Here is a 14274-nt window from a genome sequence, read left to right as displayed (position 1 = left end):
ATTTACTCCTCCATCCTTTATGTGTTTCATATGTATTACATTTATATGTGTTATAAAACCCACAATTCATTGCTATGATTTCTTTTAATCAACTATGTATATTTTAAATAAATTAGGAAGGGAAGGGCTAGCTTCTTATATTTACCAGCATATTTACCATTTCTGATATACCTTATTCCTTCCTAGAGGTTAAAGGTATCATTAAGACTTCCCTGGTGGCTGAGGAGGTGAAACATCTGCCTACAATGTGGGAAACCCGAGTTCAGTCCCTGGGTGGGAAAGATCCTCTGGAGAAGGAAATGGCAACCCACTCCAGTATTCTTGTCTGGAAAATCCCATGGACGGAGGAGCCTGGTAGACTACAGTCCATGGGGTCAACAAAGAGTCGGACACAACTGAGCGACTTCACTTTACCATTTGCCAGAAGAATGTCCTATAGCATTTTTCTGTAGTACATGTTTACTTACAATGAATATTATTGGTTTTCTTTTATCTGAAAATGTCTTTAACTTGACTTTGTTCTTTAAGAATATTTTCAGTGGATAAAACATTCTTGGTCTGCACACCACCAGTCACAAGCAATTTTGAAATCCAAACAAGCAAGCTCCATTTGTTTTCAATGCTGGGGGATGGTCCTTTGTGATACAGAGCAGCACCCTTTGGAATCAATGTGCCATCCTCTGAGTAATCCTTCCTTTTGTGAAGGTATGTATTTGCAGCTGAGAGACATTACTTTGCTGACTAAGGTCTGTCTAGTTAAGGCTATGGTTTTTCCTGTGGTCATGTATGGATGTGAGAGTTGGACTGTGAAGAAGGCTGAGCGGCAAAGAACTGATGCTTTTGAGCTGTGGTGTTGGAGAAGACTCTTCAGAGTCCCTTGGACTGCAAGGAGATCCAACCAGTCCATTCTGAAGGAGATCAGCCCTGGGTGTTCTTTGGAGGAAATGATGCTAAAGCTGAAGCTCCAGTACTTTGGCCACCTCATGCAAAGAGTTGACTCATTGGAAAAGACTCTGATGCTGGGAGGGATTGGGGGCAGGAGGAGAAGGGGACGACAGAGGATGAGATGGCTGGATGGCATCACTGACTCGATGGACATGAGTCTGAGTGAACTCCGGGAGTTGGTAATGGACAGGGAGGCCTGACCTGCTGTGATTCATGGGGTTGCAAAGAGTCAGACACGACTGAGCGACTGAAATGAACTGAACTGAACTGAGTGTTACCATCCTATATCTTGCCTATAGAGTTTTGGAAGTCCGATAGCCTTCCTTTATTTTTTACATTTTGTATTCTCTGTGTCGTTTTTTAAAATTCAAACTGATAGTGTTTCTGCTGGTATAAAATTTTCAAGGACGTTATGGTTGGCGCTAGTGGAGAAGGCAATGGCGCCCCACTCCAGTACTCTTGCCTGGAAAATCCCATGGATGGAGGAACATGGGTGGCTGCAGTCCATGGGGTCGCACAGAGTCGGACACGACTGAAATGACTTAGCAGCAGTGGTAAAGAACCCTCCTTCAGGAGACTTAAGAGACTTAAGAGACACATATTGGATCCCTGGGTCTGGAAGATTCCCTGGAGGAGGGCATGGCAACCCACTCCAGTATTCTTGTCTGGAGAATCCCATGGACAAAGGAACCTGGTGGGCTAGATTCCATAGGGTCACTAAAGAGTAGGACATGACTGAAGCAACTTAGCGTGCATATGGATCTCCTGTGTGTCACACAAATTCACTGCATAAGACAAGAGGCTCCTCCACATATCTTACCTAGAAACCATCATTTCAAAGGTGATCTACTCTCTTCTTGCTTTCATTATCTGTGATGTAAACTGAATCATTGAAATTGTTACTCTTTCATACATGTCAGTTTTTCTGACTTCTCTACATGTCATCTTCCTCTAACTTTATCTTCTGCTGAGATAGCTAAAGGGATTCCTAAGTGGCTCAGTGGTAAAGAATCTGCTTGCCAGTGCAGGAGACAAGGGACATGGGTTCAATCCCTGGGTCAGGAAGATCCCTAGGAGGGGAAAATGGCAACCCACTCCAGTATTCTTACTGAAAAAATTCCGATGGACAGAGAAGCCTGACGGGTTGGTGGAATTGCAAAGAGTTGGACATGGTTACGCATGCACATGTACATGAAGGGCTGAAAGGATCTGAGTCATACACAGTCTTTTTAAAGAACCTTTTACGTGAATGAATTACATGACCTTTAACTCTTTTTGGAAGCATTAGCAAAAGATTGTCTAGCTATACCCCCACTTGTTTTCTTTTTACTAGAACACATTTTCCTGACAGTGAATGTCTTAATTTTAGTGTCTGTTGCAATCTGGATGGATGGAGAATGTCCCAAGTCATCAAATCCTGATCCTTTTTGTATAATAGTTTGTCATTGTTGTGTCTCTGTTCTCTCACATTTTACTCTAAGAAGCAAAAAGAAATCAGGCCACAGCTTCAGTCATTTGACTGGAAATCTTCTCAACTAAATATTTGACTTCATTACTTACAAGTTCTATTCTCTATATAACTGCAGAACACAATTCTACTTAAGTTTTCTGCCACTGTAATCCCCTTTTTGTCCAGTTTCCAATAACATGCTTATTTCCTTCTGAGTCTTCTTAGCAAGGGGATTAACATCCATATTTTTATTAATCAGCTGTCAAGGTAATCTAGACATTTCCTGAAAATTTTTCCAGGCTTAATCCATTGCCCAAATCCAAGGTCACTTCTATATTTTAAGGATTTATTACAGCACCACTGCACTTCCAGTACCAAAATCTGTATTAGATTTCTATGGCTTGTGTAAAAAATGACTACAAGCCTAATGAGTTAATGCAAATTTGTCTTACAGTTCTGGACATTAGAAGTCCGAAATGGTTCTCAGTGACATAAAACAGAGGTGTTAGCAAAACTGCATTCCTTTCTGGAGCCCCCTCCCATCTTTTTATTTATTTATTTTAATTGGATGCTAATTACTTTACAATATTGTGGTGGTTTTTGCCATACATTCGCGTGAATCAGCCATGGGTTTACATGTGTTCCCCATCCTGAACTTTCCTCCCACCTCCCTCCCCATCCCATCCCTCAGGTTCATCCCAGTGCCTGACAAAGAATTAATCTCAACATATACACGCAACTCCATCTTTTTTCCCCCTTTTTCTTAGTGTCTTGAAACCATCTGATTTTCTTTGGCTCATGGGCCTTTTCTGTTTTCAGAGCCAGGCATGGCTGGTCTAGTCTTTTTCATATTGCACCATCTGAAACTGACTCTACTGATTCCTTCTTCCACATTTTAGGACCCTGTGACTACATTGGGCCCATCCATATAATCCAGAAAAATTTTCCTTTTTTAAGGTCAGATGACTAGCAACTTTACTTCTGTATGGTACCTTAATTCCCTTTTGTCATGTAGCTTAAACATATTCATAGTTTCCAAAGATTGGGGTATGGACATCCTTGGGAGGCCATTATCCAGCTATGAGCATAGTCTCTGCAGTCTGTTCCTTCTTGATCTCTTAAATTCCTTAAAACTCAGTGTCTTCATACATAAAATGGGAGAAGAAAAGTAGTTTCTTCAAGGATGTTTTAAAGATTAAATGAGATAATGAGCTTAAAGTGTTTAACACAGTACTTAGTACAAAATAAGAACTCAGGAAATATTAGCATCTACAGTTAGTTTAGAAGGAACTAAAGGAGATAGAATGACTAAATTTACAGTGTAAAAAGATTCATATTTTTCCTAAAATATGTCATTCCCCAATTGTAATAGAAGACTATTTCATTTTTAGGTTTTAGGTTGTTCCAAAAAGACTTTGGCATTTCTAAAACATAAAAGATATAATGTTATCATTTTAAGTAGAGAAAATTGTCTTTTTTCCTCCAAAGTAGTTCAAGTTTTTATTGAGTAGAAGGTGAAAAAAGTCACATATATCTGGGTTTGAGATGCTACAAGGAAAATGTTAGTTTCAAAGTTCTTCAAAAATGAGGCTGTCCTGTTTAATAATCCATACTACAGCAAAATGGATTGTTTTCTTATTTCCTTTAAATGAGCCCACGTTTGATGTTTGACAATTACCATTTGATTATTTAATAAATGGAAACCTATTGTGCTGAGTAATTGCCAGCCTGCTGAGTCTGATAAGTGAATTTCTGATATGAAAATGAGATTAATAATTTAACTGTGATTTAGACATTATGAGCTTTGAATTTAGATCACATGTCTTATACCAGGGACCTCTGTTAAAAACAGAAGTTGGATTTCATTGAAATGATAAAATAAAGTCTCAACATTTCCTTGTAGCACATTATCAAAAGACAATTATGACAAAGATGATCTTGTGATTTTAATGGTAGGTTTGGAATATATGTAGTCTCAAGTTTAGGAAAGGACCACCTAAGACCCTGTACACACGTTAATCTTGTCGGTGACCCCACCCTTTTGAAACTTTGCAGAAGGAATGAAGATTGTTACTACTTTGATCCTTATCACATAAACCTGCCTGACTATATTCAGTTCAGTTCAGTTGCTCAGTTGTGTCCGACTCTGTGCAACCCCATGAACCGCAGCACGCCAGGCCTCCCTGTCCATCACCAACTCCTGGAGTTCACTCAGACTCACGTCCATTGTGTCAGTGGTGCCATCCAGCCATCTCATCCTCTGTCGTCCCCTTCTCCTGCCCCCAATCCCTCCCAGCATCAGAGTCTTTTCCAATGGGTCAACTATTCACACGATGTGGCCAAAGTACTGGAGTTTCAGCTTCAGCATCATTCTTTCCAAAGAACACCCAGGGCTGATCTCCTTCAGAATGGACTGGTTGGATCTCCTTGCAGTCCAAGGGACTCTCAAGAGTCTTCTCCAACATCACAGCCTGACTATATAACCTCTCCCTATTCACTGTTGGGGGGTGGTGCACAGTTCTTGAGTTTCTAGCCTACTGTGTTCCCCCTTTACCAGGCAAAATAATAAAACCACTCTTTCTTTCTCCTCCATTAGAAAAAAAAAAGAATATTTAGTTCTTATATTTTATGAACCCTATGTCCTGAACTGTCAGGCAGAGACCCAGGTAATATAATGTAATCATAAATAACACCCAGTATGCTCCTTTTAAAGAGTTTGTGTTATCCGATCAATAATGCAAAACCTGTCTTAGTTGATGAGGAGCTTGGTCTCTGTGACAACTCAGAAGCAAAAATAATTAAAGATGGTACTTAGTATATTAACACAGTTAAATAAGATTTATTCCTAATTTTAAATATATAATTTAAAACAACCTTAGACATATACCTGAGGGCAAATGATTGATTAAAATTTGCAATCTTCATAAAACTCATTTCTACATAGATCCATTTTGGATCCTCTTCAGTTCAGTTCAGTTCAGTTGCTCAGTCCTGTCTGACTCTTTAAGACCCCATGGACTGTAGCACGCCAGGACTGCCTGTCCCAACTCCCGGAGTTTACTCAAACTCATGTCCATTGAGTCGGTGATGCATTCCAACCATCTCATCCTCTGTGGTCTCCTTCTCCTCCTACCTTCAATCTTTCCCAGCATCAGGATCTTTTCAAATGAGTCAGTTCTTCGCATCAGGTGGCCAAAATATTGGAGTTTCAGCTTCAACATCAGTCCTTCCAATGAACACTCAGAACTGATCTCCTTTAGGATGGACTGGTTGGATCTCCTTGCAGTTCAAGGGACTCTCAAGAGTCTTCTCCAACAGCACAGTTCAAAAGCATCAATTCTTCCATGCTCAGCTTTCTTCATGTTTCAACTCTCACATACATACATGACTACTGGAAAAACTATAGCCCTTGACATGACAGACCTTTGCTGGCAAAGTCATGTCTCTGCTTTTTAATATCCTATGTAGGTTGGTCATAACTTTTCTCCCAAGGAGTAAGTGCCTTTTAATTTCATGGCTGCAGTCACCATCTGCAGTGATTTTGGAGCCCCCCAAAATAAAGTCTGTCACTGTTTCCACTGTTTCCCCATCTATTTCCCATGAAGTGAAAGGACCAGATGCCATGATCTTAGTTTTCTGAATGTTGAGCTTTAAGCTAACTTTTTCATTCTCCTCTTTCACTTTCATCAAGAGGCTTTTTAGTTCCTCTTCACTTACTGCCATAAGGGTGGTGTCATCTTCACATCTGAGGTTATTGATATTTCTCCTGGCATTCTTGATTCCAGCTTGTGCTTCATCCAGTCTAGCATTTCTCATGCTGTACTCTGCATAGAAGTTAAATAAGCAGTGTGACAATATACAGCCTTGATGTACTCCTTTCCCTATTTAACCAGTCTGTTGTTCCATGTCCAGTTCTAACTGTTGCTTCCTGACCTGCATACAGATTTATCAAGAGACAGGCAGGTGGTCTGGTATTCCCCTCTCCTGAAGAATTTTCCACAGTTTGTTGTGATCCACACAGTCAAAGGCTTGGACGTAGTCAATAAAGCAGAAGTAAATGTTTTTCTGGAATTCTCTTGCTTTCTTGATGATCCAGCAGATGTTGGCAATTTGATCTCTGGTTCCTCTGCCTTTTCAAAAACCAGATTGTACATCTGGAAGTTCATGGTTCACGTATTGCTGAAGCCTGGCTTGGAGAATTTTGAGCATTACCTTACTGGCGTGTAAGATGAGTGCAGTTGTGCGGTAGTTTGAGCATTCTTTGGCATTGCCTTTCTTTGGGATTGGAATGAAAACTGACCTTTTCCAATTCTGTGGCCACTGCTGAGTGTTCCAAATTTGCTGGCATATTAAGTGCAACACTTTCACAGCATCATCTTTTAAGATTTGAAATAGCTCAACTGGAATTCCATCACCTCCACTAGCTTTATTTATAGTGATGCTTCCTAAGTCCCATTTGACTTCACATTCCAGGGTGTCTGGCTCTAGGTGAGTGATCACACCATCATGATTATCTTGGTCATGAAGATCTTTTTTGTACAGTTCTTCTGTGTATTCTTGCCACCTCTTCTTAATATCTTCTGCTTCTGTTAGGTCCAGACCATTTATGTCCTTTATCGAGCCCATTTTTGCATGAAATGATCCCTTGCTATCTCTAATTTTCTTGAAAAGATCTCTAGTCTTTCCCATTCTATTTTTTTCCTCTATTTCTTTGCACTGATCACTGAGGAAAGCTTTCTTATATCTCCTTGCTGTTCTTTGGAACTCTGCATTCAAATGGGTGTAATTTCCTTTTCTCCTTTGCATTTCACTTTTCTTTTCTCAGGTATTTGTGAGGTCTCCTCAGTCAGCCATTTTGCTTTTTTGCATTTCTTTTTCTTGGGGATGGTCTTGATCACTGTCTCCTCTACAATGTCATGAACCTCTGTCCATAGTTCATCAGCACTCTGTCTGTCAGATCTAGTCCCTTAAATCTATTTCTCACTTCCACTGTATAATCGTAAGGGGTTTGATTTAGGTCATACCTAAATGGTCTAATGGTTTTTCCTACTTTCTTCAATTTAAGTCTGAATTTGGCAATAAGGAGTTCATGATCTGAGCCACAGTCAGCTCCCAGTCTTGTTTTTGCTGACTTATAGAGAGCTTCTCCATCTTTGCCTGCAAAGAATAAAATCAATCTGATTTCGGTGTTGGCCATCTGGCGATGTCCATGTGTAGAGTCCTCTCTTATGTTTTTGGAAGTGGGTGTTTGCTCTGACCAGTGTATTCTCTTGGCAAAACTCTATTAGCCTTTGCGCTGCTTCATTCTGTATTCCAAGGCCAAATGTGCCTGTTACTCCAGGTGTTTCTTGACTTCCTACTTTTGCATTCCAGTCTCCTATAATGAAGAGATCTTTTTTGGGTGTTAGTTCTAAAAGGTCTTGTAGGTCTTCTTAGCAATCCTTTAAAGAAACAAGTATAGATAATTTTAGAGGTTGCAGTTTTCCAGAGGTTAATAAGTACCTGGAAGAGAAGAGACAAATATTTATAGGATTCCAAATTGTATATGTAGATAACTACCCCATTCAGAATGTGAAGCTTAGTCTCCAACCCCTTCTGTCGAGTAGGGGCTGGATTTAGAATACAATATCAAAAGGGAAAAATAGTAACTTCACAGTGGACACACTTGGAAAGACTATTTTAACTAAGTGGTTAAAATTAATATTACCAGAAATATAATTTGATATTGTTTAGTCGCTCAGTCATGTCCGACTCTTTGTGACCCCATGGACCACAGCATGCCAGGTCTCCTTGTCCCTCACTATCTCCTGGAGACTACCCAAACTCATGTCCATTGAATTGGTGATGCCATCCAACCTATCTTGTCCTTTGTCATCACCTTCTCCTCCTGCCTTCAATCTTTCCCAGCATCAGGGTATTTTCTAATGAGTCTGCTCTTGGTATCAGGTGGCCAAAGTACTGGAGCTTCAGCTTCAGCATCAGTCCTTCCAATGAATATTCAGGATTGATTTCCTTTAGGATTGACTTGTTTGATCTCCTTACAGTCCAAGGGACTCTCAAGAGTCTTCTCCAACCCAACAGTCCGAAAACATGAATTCTTTGATGCTCAGCCTTCTTCATGGTCAACTTTCACATCCATACATTACTAGTAGAAAAACCATAATAGATATTATATACCCTCTGAAAAGAAGAATACATGATATGATATGAGAAGAGCACTTCTCACTATTCCTAATTACTCCAAAATGAACTTTTTTTTTTTTTAAGTTCTCATGTACTAGTGCTAGCGTTAGGACTAAGCTGAGTTCCTACTGAAAGTATTCCCCCCACTATACCTCAAAGCAATTATTTCTTAATGCCCAGGAAAAAAAAGTGTGTGTATAGATACACTGGGGCTCCCCTGGTAGTTCAGAGGGATAAGGAGTCTGCCTCCAATGTGGGAGACCCAGGTTTGATCCCTCAGTTGGGAGGATCCCTTGGAGAAGGAAGTGACAACCTGCTCCAGTATTCTTGTCTGGAGAATCCCCATGGGCAGAGAAGCCCGGCGGGCTACAGTCCATAGGGTCACAACAAGTCAAATGTGACTGAGTGACTTCACTCATAGAAAAAATGGTTGTAGTTCTTCATATTTTAATTTGCATTCAACTTATTAAAATTACAATTTAAATCAGCTCTTAAATCTGCAAAGGGAAATTCTGATAAACACACTTATAATTCTAATATTTTTGTTAAAATGAAAAACATGCAATTTTTCCTTATTCTTTAATCAATGCTCGATTGACTTGTAAGTTTGACAGATTAATTTCCCCTAAATATTTGGCATCACTTATAAATCTGATTAATTCAGTTTCCTTAGACATTTTAGATTGTGATTACAAATTTTAACACATCCAAATCCCTCCATCATTTCAGACACCTAACAAGAAAGGTGTATGAATCTAATAAATAACAACCTCTTAAACATTTAACCACTGTCTATAAACATAAGAGGGCTTCCCAGGTGGCACTAGTGGTGAAGAACCTGCCTGCCATTGCAGGAGACAGAAGAGTTGTGTGCTTGATTCCTGGGTTGGGAAGATCCCCTGGAGAAGAAAATGGTGACTCACGCAAGTATTCTTGCCTGAACAATCCAACGGATAGAGGAGCCTGGTGGGCTACAGGTCATTGGGTCACAAGAGTCAAACATGACTAAGCAACTAATACTTCTATAAACGTAAGAAGTCTAAATTTATAGAGTATTAAACTATCAAATATTTAAACAAATATTGTATACAAACAACTTATCTTACAGTTATCAATTTAAAATCATAAGAACAAAATGTATACTTTTTATTATTTTGTCTTAAAATAAAAATTCTAACACCAAATAAATAATCCTGAAAATCCCAAATTAAAACCCATAAGTTTAATATCAATCACATTTTCTTAAACATTTAAATTAAGATGACAAATTCACCATGATGGATTCTCTAATGATAAATTATCTTCAACATTTACACAGTTAATGAACAAAACACACACAAGTTACCATGCAGATTGTAAAACCTATTCCTAAATTTAACATAAATACATGTCTTACTTCCTTATATTCTCAATAATATGTTAACAATTCTACTGCTATGAATGACAGAGAGTCATTTGCTGACTACGTGGAAGAATACAAAACAGGCCGGATTTATGATGTTAGTAAGCAAAGATACCAGCATATGGGAATCTGGGTTCATCTTTCAGGATGATTTAGTCAGCATCTTTTTAATAAGGGTCCTTTCTTATAAAAACATAGCATTTCATTGTCTAAAAAGATTGAGATTTGGTATCCTTATGCAAACTGAAAATAATCTGCCTGTTACCTGGTTGATTTCTGAACGCTCTCTATGTTTTACTTGCTTACCAGTCAGACTCATCATCACTTAAGGTCATTTTTACTAATCCATTGCTGCTTCTCAATATATGTCACCCATCTAGCTCTTTCTTTCATGGAGGAATGCCCATAAAATTACCTGTTCCAGACTCCAATTAATCATTATGCCATGTCTCTCAAGTTCTTTGTTCTGTTCATTGAGACATAATTATTTCAGGGAATTTTTAAACTCAGTTATCAACACTGCAATTAGCATTGTTTGTTATTCATCTTTTTTGGCTACTCTAGAATGCCAAGAGGTGGGGAAAACAGACATTTTAAATCAACATCATATTCCTGTTGAGCTACCAACTCAACACATGCTCAAATGTAACATTTTAAAAATAAAGCAAAATTGTATTATTGTGCACATTTTGGGGACTTTATTTGGTTTTCATTTGTCCTGCAATGAAGAGTAGTTAGTTCTCATCTGGACCTCTTGAGAGTCCCTTGGACTGCAAGGAGATGCAACCAGTCCATTCTGAAGGAGATCAGCCCTGGGATTTCTTTGGAAGGAATGATGCTAAAGCTGAAACTCCAGTGCTTTGGCCACCTCATGCGAAGAGTTGACTCATTGGAAAAGACTGATGCTGGGAGGGATTGGGAGCAGGAGGAAAAGGGGTGACAGAGGATGAGACAGCTGGATGGCATCACCAACTTGATGGACGTGAGTTTGAGTGAACTCCAGGAGTTGGTGATGGACAGGGAGGCCTGGCGTGCTGCAATTCATGGGGTCACAAAGAGTTGGACACGACTGAGCGACTGAACTGAACTGAACTGAAGCATAAAGAATTCTAATAAGAGTTGTAAAACTTTTTAAAATAGTTTACTCTTTTCACTTGAATGTAGAGGTACATAGTTTTATTGACATCTTGCTTATATAAACCTGTGACTAACATATTGTCTAAACAGTAATCTAACCTTTAGTTGATCAGTGTCAGTGATATAAAAATTTTATGGCATAGGACTAAATATTAAAAACATTTTCAGTCCTGGCATTGTATATTTGAATGTGTGTGTGTCTGCTGTGGGCTCAGTCATATCTGACGCTGTAGCCCCATGGACTATATAGTCTACCAGGCTCCTCTATTCATGGAATTTTCCAGATAAGAATACTGAAGTCAGTTGCCATTTCCTACTCCAAGGGATCTTCCCAACCCAGGGATTGAACTCACGTCTACTTGCATCCCTGCATTGGCAGGTAGATTCTTTACTATGCCACCTAGGAAAAGTCCATATATTTGAATAGATTATTATCTAAATCTCTTTTATATAACATTCTAGTAAGTCATTAAAATGTATAAAAATAAATTGGATTATTTATAAAACATATTTAGGCAACGCCAGACATTCAGGAGCATTGATGAACTTTGACATTCTTGACCATATTAAGTATGATTGATTATAAATATAGAAGCATATTAATGGTATGAATTAAAAACATTTGTAGAAACAGCTGATAAATTGTCTTAATTGGTAAAAGACAGTGCCAAAAATATAAAAGGATTTGGTTCAGATGCTCTTTTATTTCCAGTCCAGTAACAATGAACCTAGGGAGTCCGTGATGTATTTATCAGTATAGCATTAATAGTGTTTTTGCCTGGAAGTCACTTATTTGGAACCCAAAACCTATCAAGCATAATTGAAAGATAAAAAGACTTCTAAACAATCAAAATTGTTGGTACCAAGGAAGCACAAGCATTAACCCTAGTATATGCATGTATCTGTTCACAGTCAAAAAAAGATTTCATGTATAATAATACCCATAAATCACAGTGCATAAATTTGAGCAATTCATTTTGTTGTTGTTTTTCAGTTGTTGCTTAGTTCAGTTCAGTCAGTTCAGTTGCTCGGTCGTGTCCGATTCTTTGTGATCCCATCTAATGCAGCACGCCAGGCTTCCCTGTCCATCACCAACTCCCAGAACTTGCTCAAACTCATGTCCATTGAGTAGGTGATACAATCCAACCATCTCATCCTCTGTCGTCCTCTTCTCCTCCTGCCTTCAATCTTTCCCAGCATCAGGGTCTTTTCCAAACATAGGTCTTTGCACCAGGCAGCCAAATATTGGAGCTTCAGCTTTAGCATCAGTCCTTCTAATGAATATTCAGAGTTGATTTTCTTTACAATTGACTAATTTGATCTCCTTGCTGTCCAAGGGACTCTCAGAAGTCTTCTCCAACACCACAGTTCAAAAGCATCAATTCTTTGGTGCTCAGCTTTCTTTATAGTCCAGCTCTCACATCCATACATGACTACTGAAAAAACCATAGCTTTGACTAGATGGACCTTTGTTGGCAAAGTAATGTCTCTGCTTTTTAATCCACTGTCTACGTTGCTCATAGCTTTTCTTCCAAGGAGCAAGCGTCTTTTAATTTCATGGCTGCAGTCACCATCTGCAGAGATTTTGGAGCCCCCCAAAATAAAGTCTGTCACTGTTTCAGCCTATGTTTGTCATGAAGTGATGGAACTGGATGGCATGATCTTAGTTTTATCAATATTGAGTTTTAAGCCAGCTTTTTCACTCTCCTATTTCATCCTCATCAAGAGGCTCTTTGGTTCTCTTCGCTTTTTGCCATATGGGTGGTGTCATCTGCATATCTGAAGTTATTGATATTTCTCCTGGCAATCTTGATTCCAGCTTGTGATTCATCCAGCCCAGCATTTCACATGATGTACTCTGCATATAAGTTAAATAAACAGGATGACAATATACAGCCTTGACTTACTCCTTTCCCAATTTGGAACCAGTTCATTGTTCCATGGACTGGCATTGGTTCAAGAACCGTTGGTTCTTGACCTGCATACAGATTTCTCAGGAGACAGGTAACATGGTTTGGTATTCCCATCTCTTGAAGAATTTTCCAAAGTTTGCTGTGATCCACACAAAGGCTTTAACATAGTAAATGAGGCAGAAATAGATGTTTTTCTGCAATTCTCTTGATTTTTCTATAATCCAGCGGTTGTTGGCAATTTGATTTCTGATTCCTCCGCCTTGTCTAAATCCAGCTTGAGCATCTGGAATTTCTTGGTTCACATACTGTTGAAGCATATCTTTAAGGATTTTGAGCATTACTTTGGTAGCATGTGAAATGAGTGCAATTGTGCAACAGTTTGAACATTCTTTGGCATTGCCTTTCTTGGGACTGGAGTCAAAACTTACCTTTTCCAGTCCTGTGGCCACTGCTGAGTTTTCCAAATTTGCCGACATATTGAGTGCAGCACTTATACAGCATCATCTTTTAAGATTTGAAATAGCTCAACTCGAATTCCATTACCCCCACTAGCTTTGTTCATAGTGATGATTCCTAAGGCCCACTTGACTTCACATTCCAGGGTGTCTGGCTCTCAGTGATTAATCACACCATCAGATCTCCTTAAAAAAAAAAAAAGTCCTCAAAGAATCCTAATACATCCTTAGACTCTGAGTTTTGTAGCTTTGAGAAATACCAACCAATTGTCTATTTTTTTGACACTTCACTCCAGCATACCAAATTAGAAGACTGCTAGATTGAAGTCCAGTGTCAAGATCTCCTGGAGAAGGGAATGGCTATCCTCTTCCATATTCTTGTGTGGAGAATTACATGGATAGAGAAGCCTGGCAGGCTACAGTCCTTGGGATTCAAAGAGTCGGACACAACTGTGTGACTAAGCACAGCACGGCACACAGAGGCTCATAAAATGCTTGACACCAGGAAGTTTTCAAGTACAGTGACCTGGAACCATTTAGCCTATTAACATAAATGACACTTGCAATGACCCTTTAGGATCAGTGCTTTGCAGTACATGACAGGAACCAGTACACTTTCAAGAGACTCATTCTGAGTCATTTCAGGACATTATTTAGAGAACATTATGCTCTGCATTAGTATCTAACAAGACAAAGATTATATTCATTCTAAATGATTACAAATTGTGTCATTAATTTCATTATGAAGTTGGATAAACAAAGGTTTGTAAAGTTCCTTGAAATCATAGT

This window comes from Oryx dammah, unplaced genomic scaffold (genome assembly GCF_014754425.2).
Source record: "Oryx dammah isolate SB20612 unplaced genomic scaffold, SCBI_Odam_1.1 HiC_scaffold_2, whole genome shotgun sequence".
Taxonomy (NCBI): domain Eukaryota; kingdom Metazoa; phylum Chordata; class Mammalia; order Artiodactyla; family Bovidae; genus Oryx; species Oryx dammah.
Note: the sequence above shows the minus strand (reverse complement) of the source record.